The sequence below is a fragment of the Macrobrachium rosenbergii genome, chromosome 32, assembly GCF_040412425.1.
Source record: "Macrobrachium rosenbergii isolate ZJJX-2024 chromosome 32, ASM4041242v1, whole genome shotgun sequence".
Lineage (NCBI taxonomy): Eukaryota > Metazoa > Arthropoda > Malacostraca > Decapoda > Palaemonidae > Macrobrachium > Macrobrachium rosenbergii.
This window is the reverse complement of record NC_089772.1, coordinates 5,557,103-5,580,624: the sequence shown is the minus strand read 5'-3', so window position 1 is coordinate 5,580,624 and position 23,522 is coordinate 5,557,103. Positions and strand designations below refer to the sequence as shown.

The window sequence follows — 23,522 nt, the reverse complement described above, 5'->3', positions numbered from 1 at the left end:
TACCAGAATACTGTTCTCCAGTTTGGATGTCTGTCTGTACCTGAGAGTTATCTCTTTAAACAGAGAAGTTCATGATGTAGGTTTCCGTTCCCTAACATTAGCAGTTACGACTTGGACCATCGACGGATGGTCTCTTGTTTGCCAGTTTGTCATAAGCTGCATTTTAACAGAGGTCTTTCACACTCACAATAATTGATCCATGATCATCTTTTCCTGCCGAGAGTGACCATATTTGCTGAAATGCAGCACCAATATGCAGTAAATATGCCTCACTGTCGAACTTCTCAGTTCCAGAGGTCCTTTATTCCTCACACTATTGGACTGTGGAACAGTTTTCCTGAGGATGTCGTCCAACAGGGAGTCTCAAAAGTTCAAGCGAAGATGCTATACGTTACTACACTAAGGCAGTTCTCCTTGTATTTGATAATATAACTGCATTTTTGTCTTTTATTTTTTGGTTTCTTAATTTATTTTTTTCTCTTCTAATAACTGATCTCTTCTTTCTGTATGTCCTATTACCTTCTGTTACTTCTTTCAGATGGATACCATATTCTTGGGCTTGTTCCTCATGAATTGGAATTTATCTACTGAGAAATAATAATAAAATAAGAAAAATTTTTATGTTAATTATTTCATCTGTATTTGATTAAGCTTCCTTTTATGGGTTCTGTTTCGCCCAGTTTGTTCGGTGGAAGTTTCTTTAGCAACGTAAGGTAACATTTATGTGAACAGGTGCCCATAATATAAAACAATATGGACAGATTTTAATTTAGTTAAATAATATTCACATGGTTGCAAGATGATACGTACATTAGTAAGAGCTACAAAGGAATAAATGAATATTTAAACATTTGTGCGCGAATTGAAAGGCAAGGCGAGCAGGAGATATAAGATTAAACAAGCAAATAACTAATTAAATCTCTGAATGCCTTAGATGATGAGATATCCTCGTACTCAAAAAGTACATTGATTTTAATCTGATCGGTAAACGTCAGTAACAATTTCTTTTTTTATGCTGCTTTTAGTACCAATTTATTCCCACATCTCTTTTCAGTTGGCTCTAATAACTGTGCCATCTTTCGCTATCACAGTTATTTTTTTCCTGTCTCACTTCATCTTACAAACAAATAAAATAGACTGACACATTGTTGTTGTCTTTCTCTTATCCTCACAGTACCCATGACGTCCCAAGAGCCGCTTCATCCCCAGACACTGTCACTCTTTGTCCTTCCCAGTCCTAGACATCCTGCCCTTTCATTTTGATCACGTTCTGCGGCATAACAGCCAACTCTGTCTTAAATGTACCCTCTGTCAGGTTCATATCGTTGCCATGCCATTTTCACGTATCAGTCAATTGCTCAGTCATTGTAGCATATCAGCAAAGATGAAACCCCAAGCCTTTATACTGTATTAAACATCTTTTTGGTTATTTCAGCATTGCCTGAACAGTTTTTCAAACTTAGGAATCGTAATTATAAAATAACAGTAAAAGTGTAATAAACGGAAGGAAGATTTCTTTGCATATTCTATCTCACTCTCTCATGTATATATATATATATATATATATATATATATATATATATATATATATATATATATATATATATATATATATTTTATTCAACAGTTAGCCGTTTTCCCCAGTTGGGTTGGTTCCTTCCACCCCCAAAAAAGTCAATAACAACTGCTGCTATTCATCCCTTGACCGCTAAGTTCATAAGGAATACCTTAAGTATAAAAATTCCATAATATTAGCTACTTCATAGACCTACAAAAAAGCCTAATGAAGCGCACATCAAACACTCCTACTCAGACTGCGGTATTCACTCCTACCTTGCAAGCATTCTCACTCTTACATGATATTAAGGTGACCTCATTACAAGACCTATTTCACTCCATCTATCAGCAATTGCGATCCCTTCAGCTCATGCTTCCTCCCAACATTTCTTGTCCTTCATTCTTTCCACGTGACCACACCATCTCAAAATTTATTACCACTTCCTTATTTCTATAATTTGACCCTCTCAGTCCTTCTTCTGCTTATTCTGTTGAAACAATTTATCTCAACAGCTCCATCCTTTTTTTTTTTATTTGCATTCATCATTCGAGCTGCATTTTCATGAAGGAGATTCGGCTCAACATTCCTTATATTCGAAACTAAACTTTGTCTTGATCAGGCGCTTCTCTTCTCTTTCATTCCTTTTCCACACAACCGGCGGTTTTTCATGCCTGTATCTAATCTTGTGAGTCATCCGGTCTCTCATCCTACCATCATCCTTCATGTTTACTTTCAAAAGCCATACAAAGCAACCACTTCTGTCCTTCCACTTATACTTTCATTCATTGTTCCATCATCCTGGTTTCCACTGACCCTTATAACCTGTCTTGCTCAAGGTTATTTTCAAAATTTTTCTTTTGCACACTCTTACAAATCTTTCACTTGGTTCTGCAGTTCATTTTCACTGTCCTACCTCAACAGATATCGAGCTCTTCGTTGGGCGAGTCGGTAGAGCTGTGGACTGGTACTCGCCAGGCCCGAGTTCGAGTTTCCGGCCGGCTGATGAAGAGTTAGAGGAATTTATTTCTGGTGATAGAAATTCATTTCTCGCTATAATGTGGTTCGGATTCCACAATAAGCTGTAGGTCCCCTTGCTAAGTAACCAATTGGCTCTTAGCCACGCAAAATAATTCTAATTCTTCGGGCCAGCCCTAGGAGAGCTGTTAATCAGCTCAGTGGTCTGGTTAAAATAAGGTATACTTTTTTTTTTTTAACAGATATCGATCTCTACAGAATGTCCTTTCTCTGACTTCTCGCTTGAACTACAGTAAATAAATAGCTGTAGAGATATGACTCGCTTTCATCTCAGACCCAGTTTTACACCAAATCAGTCTTTCTCCTATTCAGATATTCTAATTACGTTTTCCTTATCCTAAAACCCTTTAATCATTCTCAATAAATGATTTTGTATGTATTGTTACATCCTCAGCGCCCACAACATTGCACCTCTATAAATTATAAGGCCATGCATTTCACAGGGAGCCCTCCACTTCATTCTCAAACTTCTCACTTTCTTCCCTACCTTACATTTCATTATTTACTAGATATCTTTCAAGGAATACTAAGTCTTACAGAGTCCTTTATGATCTTTTTCTTTACATAAAAGAGTAACTATTCCTGTCATCCATCATTTCGAACTTAACTTAAATTATACACACTTTGGTCAGGTGCCTAATTTACATACATACGTATATATGTATTCATATATATATATATATATATATATATATATATATATATATATATATATATATATATATATATATATATATATATATATATATATATATATATATATATATATATATATATATATATATATATGAATACATATATACGTAATATATGTATATATACGTGCGTATATATATTACAAATATTGAGCCACGAACGAACATAATTTGATAACGAATTCTCTATACCCTGGGAATAACTTGCACCCGAGGGTAATTATAATTTATAAGTGTTTCTGTGCCAACCAGAATTCGAACTGTGGCCTAGTTCTAGAAACGTCGGTAGACGTTCGACCACACGGTTAGTTAAGATCCTGCCAGGCACAGAAGTACTTCTCTATTTTAATTCCCTTAGGGAGTAATTTATCCCAGGGTGTAGTGCATCTGATATCAGAGGATATTTGTTGGTTAATTTTTCTAATATAAAGACCCTCGCTTGTACAAGTGACAAAAATTCTTATGTGTATGTACATATATATATATATATATATATATATATATATATATATATATATATATATATATATATATATATATATATATATATATATATTTATATATATGATTGTAAGATTTAATATATTGTATATGTTAAAAACTATTTTTCCCTCGAGACTGTTTTCTCCGCAACACAAGAGCTTGAACTCCGAGAGAGCAAGAAGAATTTAAACCCTGAAATAATTCAAGTTCCTCACTGCTAGTTAAGTCTCGAAAAATCAAAGGCTACTTTTGTTTTCTTAATCCTTCCATTATCGTTAGATTTACACTTTTCTATTACCAGGCAATTCTTACTTGTAAATGCCAAAAGTTTACGTTGCCAAAATTAACGCCTTGAAGACTCTTTTGTGCTTACTAACTCACCTCTCTGAAATGCTAGGTGCTGACTAAAGTTGTTAAAATTAGCTACAAAGAAGATCCTCTGTTGTTGCTTCTGAAGCGCCTTGAAGCAATGGGGAAGTTTTTTTGGTGTGATGGTAATAGGTTTGCGCTAAACTTTCAAATTTCCTTGAACTATATGCAAACTATCCTGTTGTTTTTTAACAACATTTCATGAAAAAGTATAAACATTATATTACTTAGGAAATATATTAATGGGAATGTTACAAGATAACACTGATATTACTTGGAAACAAACTCACTGAATCTCATGCAAATTCTTCTTCTCTTACTAAGAGGATATTTTGTGTGGAACTGCACAATAAAGTTCAGCAAACATACGAAAATAGACGATGGGGAAGGACGTTAACTTAGTTTGCTTAAAGATAAAGGAAAACTACGACGACATATAGTCCTATATTTATGGTTCTAAAAATTTTCCTGCTTAAACTAAGCCACGAAAATACCTTTTTTTTTTTACAAGCACAATTTTAGTCATTTAAAATACGTCAGCTAACTTCGAAGAGAACCATTAGTAATTGCTCATTTTGTTTTCAGATGTAGCCACACAAGCTGTGTGTACCCAAAAGGCAGAAGACAACTTGATGCGTTGGTCGAAGTGATCGCTAGCGTCCTTTCAAATTTCAGTCAGTATACCCGGCTTGAACTCTTTCTCTCTACGTCAAAATTAATTCGCCAGTGCATTCCAATAAACAGGTAATTCGTTTTTATATCAAACATTCTAGCGGGAAAGCAAATCCGAGTTTTTCTCTCCCGTTGCCAATATTGACTCAGGTGTGCCTAATAAAGTGAGAACCAGATAGCGTCGATTGTCTTACGAGTATTCTATAAAAAGTGAAAGGGAGATCTCAGGTTTATTTTGTGAAAAGTCTGTGTGGCGCTTGTGTATGAGAGAGAGAGAGAGAGAGAGAGAGAAACCCCCTCCCCTCCCACTACTCGCTCTCGAAGCTTCCACCTGTGAGTCGGCAGATTTGTTGACATTCTCCTTCTTGCGAGTTTGATAACGACATCTGCTCGAAATTAAACGAAGACGATTCATTCCAAACGACACGATATTTTAAAGTTCCCTTGATATCTGAAGGCGATTTCATTATAAATCTCTTTTCTTTTTAGAGCGTATGTGTTCTGTCTGGGGAACACAATTCTTACGCTCGTGATTCTCATCTTTCCTTTGTTTTACCAAGTTCATTTTTCCATGCACTGTTAGAATAAGGATTTGCTCATGTTAAGCGAAAATGGATAAAGACAGGAACAACGAAAAAGCATGAAACAGGAAGCCCCCCCTTGTAAATAAATTAGAGCTTTGCGAGAGGAGAGAGCACTTCACTGAAATTCAAATCTATATTCTTCCACGTCGTAAAAGAACAAACAAAAGCTGCATCCTAGATCGTCTGTTTTGTTTAGGGACAGGTGCCACACTAAAAATTCCTAATTTAACGGGCAAATCGCTCAACACCTGAGCGCTTCGCCTTCCTAGAACACAACACATCATCGGTGTTCTTGCGGTTGAGTGGAAATTGAAAAGGTGGAAGAAATTTCTCGTTATCCACTTTTATAAACTATAAGGCGAAAGATAAAGAAAAAAGGCTTTTATCCCACAACGACAAAACAGAAAGAAAGAATTTTGGATCTAAAACCTATTCCGGATTCCCATCCGTCTAGAATTCTAGCAGGTATTTTTTGCCCCATAGCGAACCTCCCTACACAATTTCGGTCAACTCAACGAAGAGCTTTTCAAGATATCGTCTTGACAGACAAGCAGACAGGTAACGATAACAACATCAACAATAATAGTAAGGATGAAGAGTAGAAGGACAAGATAGGAGAAGTGACAGCGGCTGCGGCGAAGTTTCAGGGCCAGTGCTTAGATGGGTGACCATTGGGAACAACGGGAAAATGTCTCACAATTGTCTAGTAGACATGAAATTGCAAAGACAAAACTATCCCTTTGAAGTAGGATGGCTACAACTGGCGCGGGTGTTATGGTTGTCAACAAGCCACCAGCCCTGTGATGGAAACATTATGAAAGCAATCAATATATGGGCTGTGCCAGGAGTAAGATACAGTAGAAAAATTAAGACCTACAAAACATGGACAAAATAAACCATTGAACTAATCCCAAGAGCAAGTGTGGCAAGGCTCCACCTACCAAGAGGAACAGGAGAAAGAGGGATGCAGTGAGGAGTATTGTATCAACATCAGTGAAAGAAACCCTTGGCTAGTATCTCCTTAAGCACAGTTAAGGTGAGTAATTGACAAAGATGGAAAACCCATTTCTGTCGATGAGGACCCTGACAGTATAAGGAAAAGATCACAAGCCAAAAGAAAGAGAAATGGGAAAGCAATCGGATGGCAGTACCGCTGTACTGTAGAGACGGGATGTAGCTGGAAATGGAGGCTGTCAATGGCTGACCTGGGAAAAGCTCAGGGAAGGAAACTTAATTCTTGCTAATGACAGCACAAGACCAAGCACTACATACACATTATGCACAAAATAAAATCAAATGATCAGCAAATACAAGAGAAGGCACGATACAGTTACCTAAGCCTTGTGCCGGAAGATTGCCCAAAAAAGTAACATATCAAGTACAGACAAGTGCCACAACCCTATACCCAAGAAATGCTAAAAATACTGAAGCGGAAGTGTATCTGCTAGCCTGACAGGACTAGGAGCAACTGCAGATGACCTCGAGGGGGACTTGGAGAGGATTCGAATCATAAACCTCGAACCGGGGTTGCTGGTCACATCAAGAATAGTTAGGAGTGAAAACCTAAGAAAACATGGTAGCAGTCAGATCCTCAAAAGCAGGTTACAGGCCCTGGTCCAGACTCAGGGGCACCAACGTAGCAAGGTGGTGAGAGCAAATAATAATAATAATAATAATAATAATAATAATAATAATAATAATAATAATAATAATAATATGCCCTGTTAAATAGGATGGCTGCATCATTCGAGTTAATTTTAGACTGAGTCTTCTCAGTTTTCAGTATAATTCTTTTCTCCTACGTTAACACTGGACAATAATAATAATAATAATAATAATAATAATAATAATAATAATAATAATAATAATAATAATAATAATAATAATAATTACGGTTGGCATTATATATGGTAGCGTATATAATACCAACACATCGATATTTCGGTGAAATTTACATTTTAACAATTAAACACACATTAAATGTTTTTCATTTGATAGCAACAGCGGAAAGGGTACTGAGAGAAGTAGAAAAACAACTAAAGAAACCGCAGCCTTGTCATTTTTACTCCAAGGCAAAGCGAGAGCGTATTGCACAGCTATAATTGAGTCGTGACCGAATCTGGTTGATAAAATCGAACAGAGAGAGAGAGAGAGAGAGAGAGAGAGAGAGAGAGAGAGAGAGAGAGAGACGATTGGAGAATGCAGCAAGATCGCTTAATGGCCTTCTTTCTCACGTGAAACGAGAACGCTCATCCTCGAGATGTTTTTCTTTCTTTCTTACCTGACTGAAACTCTCTCTCTCTCTCTCTCTCTCTCTCTCTCTCTCTCTCTCTCTCTCATATTAGGTTCTTGTTTGTCTTCATGACTTGTTAAGTCATCTTGGTGATACTGCCGTCGCTAGAGGTGTTAGTGACAGAATTACTTCGCTACCGCCTGCCAAGAAGGGGGTGTCCTTTTTTATTCTTGCTTGTTTGATTGTCTATAAGTCTGATTGCCAGAGCTTTCCCCAGTCGGAGAAATTTATGGCATAGTTTGCGATTAATGAGCTATTAATCTGCTCTTTTCTATTGCAAATCAGGGGCAAAATGTACAGAGGTTCTGTTTTTCTAAATGTATCTATTCATTTTTTCTGTTTCGTTCTAGAATTTCAACCGAACTGCGAGGACAGCTGCAGTTACCTCTCAGAGTGTCAATGTAAAAGAATCGTGAAGTAGGGAGCACATCATCTCCTACATTTTACTCAGATGAGATTCAGAAGATTTCTCTTCTCCATGGTGATCAGGTTCTGGAATTTTCTCCCTGATGTCGTTAACTGATGTAGTGCAGAAGAGAAGAGGTGCATGGGGAAATTGTTTGTTCCAAGAGAGAAGGCTGGTTACTTTTCCACTGAGTCAGAAAAAGGTAGAATGTTAGAGTATGCAGGAACCGTAAGGACTAAAAGGGCAAATGTGTTTAGGGTAACTGAGAGAAGCAGAGATAGCGAAGGGGTGGTGCTTGTTGAACCAGGGGAACTTTGGGGACGGGTTAAAGCAAACAAATGTGTTAGAGGACTGTGTAGTTAAGATTAAGTGGGGCTGGAGAAAAGGTTTTAATACTTCGCGTATGACCAAGATTGGAAAGTAATGAGAGTGAAAGGAATTGCATTTGGTAGAACATGAATCTATGCCTTAATAAGTTTTGGGAGTATGAAATGGTGGTTGTGTTCAGTGGAGTAAAAGGAAATGTACAGTAGACGACAAAGCATGTGATGGCATTGTGATGGCATTGCTAGTGGTATTAAGTTCCTGGAATAAAAGAAAATTGAGGAATTTATGAGACGGAAGTAGAACTGAATGCAACAAGAGTGGAAACGTAAAAGTAATTAATAAATAATTGTGGAACTGACTGTTGAGGATGTAACAAAGGGCAATTACGAGGAGGAAGGATGGACAGACACCAGTAGTTTATGGAATTACAAGAAAAATGCTGTGATATAGTGTTGAAAGTGCGAATGAGTGGCTGACTGGGATAAATAGACAAAAACAAGAAAACGCTTTAGGTGGCATGAAGTACCTGGAAAATGTCCAAGATCGAATTAGTAGAGGCAATGTGAAGATGGCTGACGATGTATCATACAGATGTTATGACCCTACACAAGGTCAATTAGGGTCATAATCTCTTACGGCATCTGTTTCAAGAACAGCACCATATTATCTTACGTCACTAAGATTCCCTGGTAGCGATGGCCCGGCGTTGGGTCAGCACATTCCTTCCTCTCCCTGTATCTAACCTCAGACAAAGGCCTACTGGAATTAAACACTGAGATACAAAACTAGACTTTTATTTGCAAATTTAACGAAAATAATTCAGCAAAAGCCATGGCCATGAAATGGAGTGACTCACACCACATATAAATGGAAATCATAACTAGAGGAAATTCTGATACACAATCCATCGAATTAGTGATTCTAGACCAACCAATACTAGTGACTAACACCCTGGTCATCAGATAAAATAAACAGGTCATAATTAATCTAGACCGAAATAATGTCATAGAGTATGTAAAGAACACCACTTCCAAAATGTTCATCCTCACAGGACGAACACAGAATTCCTGTTAAAAGAAACATGTCATATATTAAAACCTGAAATGGTGTTAAAAGAAATCAACATTCAAAACAGAAAAAAGCACAATGGAGAGCAAAATGTGAAAAAGCATGATGGAGGATCAGAGGAGTTTTACTGTGACACAGACTGGGTATTTCCCCATAATGTCTGAAAAGATGTGTTAATGAGTTATCTTACTCACTTTCTATGGCCGCAAATAACAAATCTCACGGTGGCGGTTCTTGTCCATTAACACTGCACAACAAGCAAATCACACCCAGTCGCAAATCGAAGTCCCATTGCTATTGTCTGTTCCTCTCATGATATACCATTAGAGAGTGCACACACATTCACACTCACTTAATCACTTCTCCCCGAAAGCGTGACAACACCGGTCCAATGTTCGAAGGATCACAACACTTTCATTCATCTGTCACACTGTCTCCGTGCACTTAGGCCATGATCAAAAAGCACAAATGAATGTGTCAGATACCCGCCGTATCTAACTGTGTAAACCTGCAATGTCAATGTAACTGCACCTGCAGCAGATGTACTTCTGACAGGCCAGCACATAGTTCGTCCAAAGACTTAATACAGATAAGTTGTGAGATACTATCTTATTATGATGGAAGTGAAGCTTGTGTTATTGTAGGCAAGAGAGTGACTGGTATGATTATGGAAAAGTCTGATACAATCATGCATGCAGTGTCTCCTGGGCCTGTTTAATCTGTTTAATATCCTTATACCTATCACACAAGAAGTCAGAGGGAGTACGTTAGATGTATGAGCAAAATTTGTGGTGTAAGAAAATTGGTCTTGAATGGAATGGAGAATAGCTGATACTTGCAGGTGATACACTACTGATTGGGTATAGTTAAGGGAAACTGTAGAAAGTAGTGGAAGAGATTAAGTATTTGCAAGAGGAGAAAGTTGAAAGTAAGTGTAAGTTTATTAGGGTGACTGATTACCAAAAAGATATGGCCATGAATACTGGCAGGAAAGGTTGGGGAATGGAAGCAGTTGATTTGTATAGGCAGTTCAAAGTAAATATATCAGATGATTAAAGGATAAGGGAAGAGGTGAGTTACAGAACAAGTGAAGCAAGGAAGGAATCAGATTGTGTGCAAAAATAGATAAGAGCCTTGGAGTGGCTTTGCAACAAAGAGGGGACTATTAAGGAGTTGATGAGTTGACGCTTCTTTAAGTAAGCAAAGAATGGATTTTTCATTTAAACAAAAGATAAACAGTGGAAACTATGGAAATTAATTGTTTGCAAAATAAATATGACATGAGAAGAAGTTCAGGAGCAAGAAACACGGGGGTATGTAGAGTAAGTGATAAAAATGTTAACATATGTAATAGGATGAATCAGTGCATTTTCAGATGAGTTGGTAATGTGAAGAAAAAGGCTATACATTTCAGAAGTATTGGCAGGAAGGAAGAAAGGAAGGCTTAGAAACAGCTGAACAGATGATGTGTAATAAGTACTGGAAAGAAATGGCCTCAACATCCAAAAAAATAATAATGCAAGATATAGGTTCATGGCACGGTGCAAGTAAAGGGTTTAGAGAAGCTACTGATGAGCCCTCTATGCAGGTATATAAAGCAATTAAGTTTCTTAACTCAGCATTAAAAGTATGAACAATGTAGTGAGAACTGTCTTACCTTTTGTCCGGATGCACCTCCTGTTACGGAAAACGGCTGAGCATAAGTCTGCCAAGAAGGCTGGTCTGTAACATGCAGATTCGTACACTTGCGCCTCCTGAAAATTAAAGGATTCTTTTTCAGTATTTCTTCAATTGCATATATTCAGCAGCTTTTAGATCTCCTCCTCCTCCTCCTTGCATACTCTTTTCACTAGCCTATATTCCCCCAATCTTTCCATCCACAGGACCAAACCATCTCAATACAATCTGACCAATCTTTTCACCTAAAGTAATCATTGTGCCATTTCTTTTATTCATTGCCTTGTTTTTTCATTTTTTCAGTTCCTCTCACGCCATATGTACGCTTCTTCCATTCGTATTCATTGGAAACACCTTACTTTCATAAGGAAGAGTTTGTTAAATACTTTAACCCCTTTATACTTTCCCAACTTGGATTCCGTGACACTCTTAAGTCTTTCCAATCTCTTGTACATGCCTCGCTACCTTCTTTTCTTCAGCTAATCATTCCTACATTCCTCCATTACATTTATTTCCAATTATGAATCAACTACGTCCAATCCTCGGCCATCCATCTTCCTAGTTTCCATTCATGTTCATAACCTCACTATTGCTTATATTTACTCTCAGTTTTCTCTTCTTTTAAACTTTTTCACTAAATTCTGAGTTTCTCTTCACTAATGTCAATCAGCATTGTTTTATCTGCACACATCAGCCATTCAGCAATGTGTTCACAACCCATTTCCCTATACTATAACTTTCCACCTATCTTTGACACCTGTTCCCTGACTCTCTGCAGTACTCTATTCATACTAGGAAAAGATACTAAATTAGTAAAATATTTTGGTATCTCTTATCCATTGCTTCCAGACAGCAGACAATGTTCTTTTCAGTAAGTTATGAAGTGTCAAGAAGAATTGTGAATACAATAAATGTTAGTTTGTAGGAAAAAATTCATATTGATTTTAAAAAATTAGATTTTGAAAAGAACAGGTGTGGAGATGTAATACACTTTTCTCAGACCCACTTTTACACCAAAACCAGTCACTCTATTGTCTACTTATTTCAGCACAGGATTCATTTCCATAGAAAAAACTTTTGATTTTCTCAACAACTTATCTTCCAGAGAAGGAATTACCCCTCTCGCCCTTTCCTTCAGAACCTATCACGCATCGAGAGATACCTTGCAAATCCTGGTCAGCCACTCAATTACACTTTCACCACCCTACTTCATTATCTCACTTGTAGCCCAATGTAGTCCTAGTGTCTTTCCATTTTGCAGTCTTTTAATTGCCCTCCCCCGAACCTTGTCCTCAACACTCACCTCCACAAGCATTCTTATGCTTACACTAGCCCCTTCCAGTTATGCATATTTTAGTTCTACTTCATCCATCATTACAGTCAGCACGCCTTCAGATTACTCGCAAAATACGTAATAATAAGTAATGTTCATAACTGAAACATGTTATTGATGAATTCATTTCTTGTAAAGGTAGAGTAGTTAAGAAGCTCAAAGTTGGAGGGAGAGGGTACTCTCGCTAATGTTTACCAAATATTTTGATAACAATGTGACACGTCATCAGACTTGTCGCAGATCGATGGTGGCGCGATCAAGAGGGTAACCTATTCGCCAGTTATCAGTGTTCTGTATTTTGTATTCAAATGTAACATTGCTGTGCTAAAATGTGAGTAAAATCGTATCCTGGTACGCTGTTAAAGTATTTATCTGTCCGTGCACTCGACTGTGTGTGTCACGTGCTGCGCCTGGCAACTCAAGGTTAGTGTTTGTTCGTATGTTGCTAATACGTGCTTACTTGATTTGCTCATATTCTTTTTCAGTCTTTTGAGAGACAGAACAGTCTCAGACATTCTGCCAAAATTGTAGTAAAGGATTAACCATCGACCGATGAAAATGAAATGACGACCATCAATACCATTATACATCTACTCAGGACTACCTTCACAGCGCCTCTTATTTCCTCAAAGTTCTTCTTTGGAGGGGTGGCTAGAGCTCTCGGCTAGCACGCTGTTGCCCCAGCGTTCGAGTCTCCGTACAGCCAATGAAGAATTAGAGGAATTTATTTCTGGTGATAGAAATTCATTTCTCGTCATAATGTGGTTCGGATTCCACAATAAGCTGTAGGTCCAGTTGCTAGGTAACCAATTGGTTCTTAGCCACGTAAAATAAGTCTAATCCTTCGGGCCAGCCCTAGGAGAGCTGTTAATCAGCGCAGTTGTCTGGTTAAACTAAGATATACTTAATTCTTATTTCCTGATTCTTACAATTATTATTTTATCTTCCTTCTATAATAATAAAACCTGAGAGGATCTGATTTTGTTTGTCTTCCCCTGGGTGACAGAAGGAGACATAACACAGCCACCCACCCCTGCAAACCGATTTGTCCGCCCAGGGGTGGGGGTAGATAGGGGGCAGGAGGGTAGGGGATGCATCCACCCTTCTCCTGCGACCCTGTTTGTCCACTTAGGGTTGGGGCGGGGTAGGTAGGGGATCGGGAGGGTAGGGGAGACAGCAACGCCGAATTCCAACGCCCGTAGCGCACGCCATCAAGTTCGTTTAGAATAATAAACAGAATTTTCTTCTATTTAAGATCCCAAGTACCCAAATGTCTATAGCCTATGGCAGTGATAAGAAACTTTTTTCAAGCTCTGTGCTTTTTGAACTTTAACTATAACTTTCATTTTTTTGAGAGTGGGAAATGAATAATTTTCCGCTCCCTGTACATTGCTGGTTAATGTAAAAGAGTTCAATTTCCTTTACGTTGGCCTTCCTATATGAAAAATGTTCACCAGTATGCTATTTTTTATGATGAATCTTAATGGTTTTCTTAACTTTCTTTCAGGAACAGCAACGGTTCATTTCAGCGAAAATGTAAAAAATTTTATTTAGCAAAAAATTCCAGCAAAATTTATTTAAAATCTTTTTAAAAAAATCAAATATTTTCTTTCAATGAAATTCGAACGTTCTCTTGCACCAAAAAAACTTTTATATATTTTTCTCGATAAAAGATTCATTTAGCAATAATGTAAGATTTCTACCGATTTTTCTAATTTCATCAAAATTCAAACACTTCCTTGCAGTTAAAAATCGTTTCGTCGAAAGAAGTGGGCTAAAAAATAAAGAAATAAGTCCAGCGCCTCATTGCGGAGTTAAGGATGAACTCACGTGTTAATAACTTCCACAGCGCCACAATCCCTTCATAGCTCTAACACAGAAACATTATTTTACCGTCAGCTCATTAAAATCCTCAGTTTTCTATAGCTTTCTATTCGCTTCTTACACTTACACACAAGCCCTGTCAATAGCACGTTGACCCCTCCAATTATAAAGATATAATAAAAAAAAGAAACATAAAGAGCTCAGTTCAGTTAAAGAAGGATTTGGCCTTTTTTTTATTTCACAAAAGTTATTTTTATATCAAGTGTTCTCTTATTTCATTTCTCGACAGTCTAGCCATTTACGGTGCCTCTCCCTCCCCACCCCTACCAGACCCCCTTGGAGAATGAAAAGTCATGTAGAGGGTAAAAGGAAAGGAATTTCGCAGGAATAAAATTCTCTCGTTTTGCATTTTTCGAAATGTGTAACTTTTGTTTTAGATTTTTCGGAAGCAGCTTAGTAACGACTCATGCAGGGCGAAAATGCTTTTGAGCAGCATATAGGAATACAGTTTTGGCGAAATTCTCTCTCTCTCTCTCTCTCTCTCTCTCTCTCTCTCTCTCTCTCTCTCTGCTTAGTGTGTATGTGTGTATGTATGTATATATATATATATATATATATATATATATATATATATATATATATATATATATATATATATATATATATATATATATATATATAGATGGATGTGTGTATATGTGTGCGCATGTGTAGGTGTGAACGTGTTTGCATGTGTGCACATTCATGTAAAACAGAACCAAAACCGTTATAAAATGGCACATCATATAGAAATGGGATACTAATACATGACTATTGGAACCTAATTGAGTTCTTGTATGTATATGAATGATGGGTATATAGGTGCTAATTACAGTATACGTACTTTTGCTGCCTGTTAGTGACAACAGATGCCAAAAAATACGCCCGTGCTACATCGACTTTCACAATATATAATAAAGTATCATCCACTTGGAAATGATTATAAAATCTGTCACTTATGAGTATTTAAAGCCACGAAAATGATTTTGTGCTTCATTCTGAAGTAAAAAATCGGGATTTTGCAGTTTCTAAGATATATTTAATTCTGTTTTATTTATTTTATATTTACCGCAGTAGATATTTTCAAAATTTCTTTGGGTGACCTGTACATCTCCCGTGTTGCGTATTATATGAATGTTTGTACATATCAGCAGCTATCGTTTTATTCCTTAAGCTCTTAACAGGTTCTAATCATATAATGAGCGTAGTTCTGTGGCAAGCATGAGTGACCTATGCAGTAGGTAACAGGGGGCCCGCATTGAAAATTTCCCAGATAACCTCGGGCTACATTGCATTTGTAGTAATATTTGTATACATCTCAGTATTATGCCAAACTACAGCTACAGTATTGTTGGTATATGTGTGTGTGTATATATATATACATATACATACATACATATATATATATATATATAATATATATATATATATATATATATATATATATATATATATATATATATATTAAATGACCCTATCCCCAGGTCAAATAGGACCATCCTTTATTACTGTATCTGTTTTAAGAACAGGATCAATCATCTCACTTCCCTAAGATGTCTCTGGTAGCAGTGGCTCATCCCTGGGCCAGTAAAGTCCTTCTCCTCTGCCGACTTCTCTCACTGAATCTATTCTCACACAAAGCCCTACTGGAATTAAACACTGACGTACAAAACTAGACTTTATTTGCAAATTTAACGAAAGTGATTCAGCAAAAGCTACGATCATGAAATGGAGTGAATTCCACCCCCTACAAATGGGTAACATCATTAGAGGAAATTCTGATTCACAAACATTCAGGCTAACAATTCTAAACCAGCTAATACTAACACCCTGGTCACCAAACAAAGTAATAAGGTCATAATTATTCTAGACCACAATAAATGTCATATAGTATGTAAAAGAATAACACCACTTCCAAAATATTCGGCCTCACAAGACGAACCCAGAATTCCTGTCGAAAGAAACATATATATTAAAACCTGAAATGGTGTTAATTAACATTCATATTCAGAACAGAAAAATGTACAATGGAGAACAGAACAGGAAAATGTATCATGGAAAAACAGAGGAATTTCACTGCAGCACAAGTGTGTCTTTCCACCAAATGTCTGGAAAAGATGTGTTCATAAGTTATGGTACTCACTTTCTATGGCGACAAGTAACAGATTTTCCAGTGGCGGTTCTTCAACACTGCACCACTAACCAAGTCAGACCCAGTCTCAAAATGAAGCCCCCTGCAATAGTCTATTCCCCTGATAATATACCATCAGGGAGTGCCATACACACATATGCACTCACACTGTCTCCATGTACTTAAATCCAGATCATTGTCAGGCAAGCGCAAATGCATGCATCAGACACCCTCGCTGTGTCCAACTGTGCAAACCTCCAACGTTGACACAAATGCACCTGCAGCAGAAGTACTACTGACAGGCCAGCACACAGTTCGTCCACTGTCGTCCAAGACTTTGTTATATATATATATATATATATATATATATATATATATATATATATATATATATATATATATATATATATATATATATATATATATATAAATTTTCTAAAAATTAACGCGTGCTTTGAGAAAAAATGCTAAAGAATTATTAAAAAGGGTTTCACCATTATGAATAAGAAAAAATTCATATCATAAGAGAAAGGGACTTGAGAGAAAATTTCACCGCATGTTCTTTACCGATTTTATTAAGTAATAAACAAGCGCTGCTGAAAACACTGTCCCTCTCACTTTCTTTATCTGCCATTAAGATATTATAGATATTGAAGTTCCGAAAAAGGTATCGCTTAACATAGCATTCACTGTAACTCGGGAATAACTTCACCGGTGGGAAATTATAATTGATCAGTGCATCCGCCTTGTTTACGTGATATAAAACTACTGACTTAACAGACCACCTTCGGTGTACTGTGCAGGCTTAGAAGCACCCAGTTGAATTGCCCTGTTACAAATGTTACAGTTCACTGTATCTACAGTTATATATATATATATATATATATATATATATATATATATATATATATATATATATATATATATATATATATATATATATATATATATATATATATATATTATATACATATTTATATTTGTTGTTCCATATGGATACTTGTATTCTGTGAATGACGTGCAATAATTGTGTAACTCTATGTTACTTTTCTAGTGCGTTTTAATCGGAAAGCTTTCAATTAAATCGTCATTTAATTAAGTCTGTGATACAATTTAATGAATGATTTTCATAATTGGGCCTTTTTGAAGTTCAAGTACCATGTATATTCTTTCAAAAGCTGTCTGATAATGCTAACTCGAAAATAAAGCTTATTTTTTCATTAAGTTTTTCATTTCAAAGAAAGCAAAGTTTATTTACAACACGTGTTCTTCTTTTTTTAAACTTTCAATATTACGAATGGGAGGTTACATTTAGTTTTCATCTTCTACACGCCTGTTCAATTGGAAAAAAGAAAATGCAATTTTCCTGTTAAAAAGTTGTACATTTTCCGACAAAGTTTTCGCTATATGGTCTAACAGCTGTTCATTTTCTTTATCTTATTCGTGGTATTCTTTAGGTTAAATTGGACTTTCCACAATTAGAAATAGTGTAATGCAAATATCATATAATATTGGAAGAAAATTGGTTACGCAATATGAAACTACCATAAAACCCTCAGTGTACAGTGCAGGCTTAGAATCCACGAGTTAAATGACAAAGTTAATTACATATGTTATTATATGATCAGAATCTCAGTTACAGTTCAATCATCATATCTACAGAAAAATTTGATACGCGTCTCAGTCCATATATCACCAGAGAACACTGGTCATTTTGGATAAAACCAAGAGATTAATTATGTTTCCACCTGTGGTACAAAGCAACGCCCATACAAAATTTTGGGAAAATTACTCTATCCCTCATGAATGATAAATAAAACAATACAATTATTATTCCAGGACACTGTAATTCTAAAAGGGATTGCAGAATAATTCAGACAGTTTTACGCCCATATTGATAAGGATTCTTATTCTGAAAGACAATCCAATCAGATTCTGGCATAACTGCTGTTTCTTTTCTTTGAATATTAACAAAGTGATATATTGTTCAGGACACTCAGACTTAGCTCGGGGTATAGAACGAAAATCTTTAAGCAATTCACTCTGTAATTATTAGTAAACCGGTGTAATTTTTTTATATTCTTATTTTATTCTTTTATCACTTCGTTATGTGCTGGTCAATCTTTTGATATTCTTGGCTCTGTCTTATTACCTAACATGATCCAGCACTAACTGTGGTCGAACTTATTAAGAAACAAGTTCGACGCTTCGCAATCAAGTTTTCTGTACAGTGCATAATGCTGAATGAAACTCTCAGCCGGCCGTGGTGGCCTGTTGGCACCTATAGCAGTGCCAGACGTACGATCATGGCTAACTTTTAACCTTAAATAAAATCAAAACTACTGAGGCTAGACGGCTGCAATTTGGTATGTTTGATGACTGGAGGGTGGATGATCAACATAACAATTTGCATCCCTCTAGCCTCTGTGGTTTTTAAGATGTGAGGGCGGACAGAAAAAATGCGGACGGACAGACAAACAGCCATCTCCATAGTCTTCTTTTACAGAAAACTAATAAAGAAATAACGGCGTAACTCCACGCTAAATATAGAAATACTGTTATTCTTCACTGGTGACGTTATAACGCGATAATTGCAGCTGTGTTACCGTGAGGGATCATTATATGCAAGTGTTTACCGATGACAGCAATCTTTTTTCGGTAAAGAGAGCTTTCTGGGAGACAGATGATATCGGTACAAAGGAAAGAACAAGTGGAAAGGTTTGCTCGAAAAATGACAGAGAAGATAAGGAGACACGTTTAGAACTGTAGTCAACAAATCCATAAACTTTGTAGTGAACTACTCCAGAATTCATGGAATAGACTATTGACGATACTGGATAACGGACAGTATGGCAAATCACATTAATCATGGTGGAAAGCCAAAGAGCAACAACACCATTTTAATATTATAGATCGTTAATTGCGCTATACGATTTCAGCTCAAGTACTGCAAACCAGATGCCATCCGCCAATATAATGAGAGCTTCGCTAGCTCCCCTACGGCTTGGCTGTTGACCAATTAAGATTTATCTATTTATTGCTCAGTTATTTATTCCTTTCTGCAGGTTTGATTATACTCACTGATTTACTGTTTTCCAATAATAGTGTCCTTTCTAATTTCCCCTCTTTTGTCATACATAGGTCTTTTTTTTATGGAGGCTAGTTTAGATAATTAATTCAGATTCCATATGAATGTGCGATAATTTATGATAGTAAAATCCCAGTGGATCTTTCTTGTTTGTCCGCCCCGGGTGGGGTCGGGGTAGGTAGGGGATCGGGAGAGTAGAGGAGACATGACACATCCGTCCTCCTCCTTCAAACCTGTTTGTCTGCTCCGGGTGGGGCGGGGTAGACAGGGGATCAGGAGGATAGGGGGAATACATGATGGGCAGTGCCGGGTACCAGCGCAGCGTAGCTCGCGCCATCAAGCTCGTTTATAATAATAAGTATAATAACTATTCCTGTCAGAAATCCCGGGAGAAGAGCAAAAAGTTTGTGAATGGGTCTGCCACCCACTTTTGTTCGATTTATGAGGACAAATAAATGGAAATCTTAAATTTTCATCTCCAGCCACTTTCTCGGCCAAAAAGTACAACAGTCGTACGTACAATCAAGCATGACAAAAATTATAATAAAACCAGTCTTTTTTTACACTTAAAACAGGGAATTTAAACAATTTATATCCAGTCAACGGCAGCTTCATTTCACAGGAAACTTTTTCATTGCCAGGTTTGCACAACAATAATTAATTATCTTTTTAATCTCGGTCTCTAAGGGAAATTACGAAACTTCATCTCTTTAAGTAGACGCCGGAATCTGGTGTAATGAAAGCGTACAAAAGTGTTCTTGTTTTTTTTTTTACCACTCTAATCCGGTTGTCAGTTGGGGACACATTAGTTTTAAAAGGACTAGGGACTATGCTGAATCAGTGCTTTTTCTTTTTTATTGCAGGAATATAGTTACGATTTTGGTGGAGTGAAAGAGAGGATATATATATATATATATATATATATATATATATATATATATATATATATATATATATATATATATATATATATATATATATGTATATATATATATATATATATATATATATATATATATATATATGTGTGTGTGTGTGTGTGTGTGTTTGACATAATCTACACACAATCACGTGTGGAACAAAAATAAATTTCTGACTCACACCAGGATTGAACTCAGGTCCTTCAATTGAAAGGCAAGGGCGCTGCCCACTAGGCACTACGCCATACAGACTTGTATGGCCTAGTGGGCAGCGCCCTTGTCTTTCAATTGAAAGACCTGGGTTCTATCTGATGTGAGTCAGAAACTTTATATATATATATATATATATATATATATATATATATATATATATATATATATATATATATGTGTGTGTGTGTGTGTATATATATATATATGTATGTATGTATGTCTATGTATGTATGTTCATGCATATATACATACATATATATATATATATATATATATATATATATATATATATATATATATATATATATATATATATATATATATTGTAACTGAATCTACACTGTACAGGATTCGAATCTATGCCTTTTGGGGTTGATACAAAGATAGCATGGTTATCTTTTTTATCAAATGAACAGGACAGCTGTCATATACAGCATTTTTTGCGGGTGTAAATTATCCTAAGTCAAATGGGGTTCAATGATTTGGGTATTTAATGTAATATTTGAGAATATATAGAAATATGTATATAATATATATTTATATATAAAGGTGAATGTTTGTATATTTGTTTGTCCACTACAGAAATCCAAATCGCTTGACAAACCCAGACAAAATTTTGCAAACAGCTTCTGTCACCCTAGAAAGGTTTATAACTCGAAATTAAACCCCTACCCCATGACAGACATACAAACACAGACAAAACAAATTAAATTTTCGTTTTTACATCACCTTTTCCTTCAACTCTCTGGGTTAACTCTCATTTTCCACTGACGCTCCACCTGTTATTCCAGGCGCTGTCAGACGTTTGATTTCATTAAACTCCTCCCACTGCAAACCCTATCATCAGTTTAGAACATCCAAAAAATTAAACAGGGGTGTCTGACTATATTAGAATTACTTACATCTAGTCATAAAGCAATATAATTCAAAATATAACTTCTCCCACCATACCAGTCAGACCTTACAATTCTCGCCACTGAAAAAAGTACTAACAGATCAGATGCTTCTGTGACAGGCTTACACCCATTAAAAAACTACTCGTGTCGAAATTACTACATTTTTTTCAGTGTTCATCTAAAGCCAAACGCATCTTAATCATACCCTGCCAATGAAATACAAATTCTTAAATACCTTGTGGTATTACGATCATCATATCTAAGTACTTAACCAACGAAAAAAAAAATTTAGTTGTGGGCATAACTTTGGAGATCAGAACTAATTAATTACCATCCGCGCAACCGTATTAGCAGACTAAATGCTTCTGTGAAAAAACTAACCCCCATTAAAAAATTACTCACGACGGAATCACCACATTTTTTTTTCAGTGTTCATCTTAAGCCAAACGTATCTTAATTATAATTTGCCAATAAAATACAAATTCTTAAGTACCTTCAGGTATCACCTGTCTAAGTACGTAATCCACTAGAAAATCACAATACATCAACAATTTCTATCTATCAGGGCCAGTGCTGGAATTGCTCTCTCTCTCTCTTCTCTCTTCAAACTCAACGACATTCAAGCTCTCATCTTTCTTTAACTCTCTCTCTCTATTATCTATGTTTGTCTCTCTTTTTATTATTATTATTATAAAATTAACAATTTTCTTTAACCTAAGATAATTTTCCAAGTGCAATTTTCAGTTAATATAGTATGTTTGTCAAGAATTTTTATTATTATATTTCATGAGGAACGTACCTTCCAACCCCCTTTATCTTCCCCTCAACCTCCCTCCCCGTCTCCTCTTCCCTTCATTTTCCCTCCCCCTCCCTCCCTTCCCTACCCTTATCCTTTCCTTCTCCCTTGCCCCTCCCCCTTCCCTCCCCTCCCATTCACCCTTCCATCCTCCTCCCCTCCCCTCACCTGCCCCTTCCACTTCCCCAAACTTTCTCCTCCCCCCCCTCCCCTTCCTCATTCTCCCTTCTCCCTATCTTCTCACTTCTTTCCCCTTTCCTTCTTCCCTCTTTCCTCCCCCTCCCTCTTCCTTCTCACTACTAGTAGACTGTTATTCAGAGTTTTTCCATGCAAGCTTTATAACTCAAAATCAAACAGCCTACACAATGACAGACTTACAAACACAGACTAAACAAATGAAAATTTCGTTTTTACGTCACCTTTTCCTTCATTGCGATATGGGTTCATTCTCATTTTTCACCTGATGCCCTACCTTTTTATTCTAGGCGCTGTCAGACGGTTGGTTAACCTCAAACAATAAATCCTAACCCCCTAAAACATCAGTTTTTTATCAGAATTTACATGAATTTTGATCATAATTGATGAGAATTATCAATATAATTGTTTATTACCTCGATAAAATCAACACTGAAAACCTGCGGGGCATAAAACTAGAGAAACAGACGAAGTTGATACACATCACTCATTAAACTCCGCCCACTGCAAACCCTACCATCAGTTTAGTACATCCAAAAAATTAAACAGGTGTGTTTGACTGCATTAGAATTATTTTCATTCAGTCATAAAGCAATATAATTCAAAATATAACTTCTACCATCACACCAGTCAGCCCTTACAATATTCGCCACGGAAAAAAAGTAGTAATAGATCAATTTTTCTGTGACAGGGTTACTCCCTCATTAAAAAACTACTCTCAAGTCGAAATTACCACATTTTTTTCGGCGTTCCTCTTAAGCCAAATGTATCTTAATCATCCCCCGGTAATATAATACAAATTCTTAAGTACTCTGTGGTATTACCATCATCATATCAAAGTACTTAATCTATGAAAAAAAAAATGGTAGTTACAGGCACAACTTTGGAGATCAAGAACTAATTCATTACCATCCACGCAT

At 36.4% G+C, this 23,522-nt stretch overlaps 1 protein-coding gene across 3 annotated transcripts in view; it reads right to left on the bottom strand.

Annotated features, from left to right (window-relative positions):
• Positions 1-23,522, bottom strand: part of LOC136855625 (zinc finger protein 385D-like) — a 1,128,591-nt gene that overhangs the window by 877,022 nt on the left and 228,047 nt on the right. For all 3 annotated transcript variants that reach the window (XM_067132760.1, XM_067132764.1, XM_067132759.1), the window contains exon 5: positions 11,148-11,244. The gene's annotated coding sequence lies outside the window, so the exon portion shown is untranslated. The remainder of the gene's footprint in view (positions 1-11,147; positions 11,245-23,522) is intronic.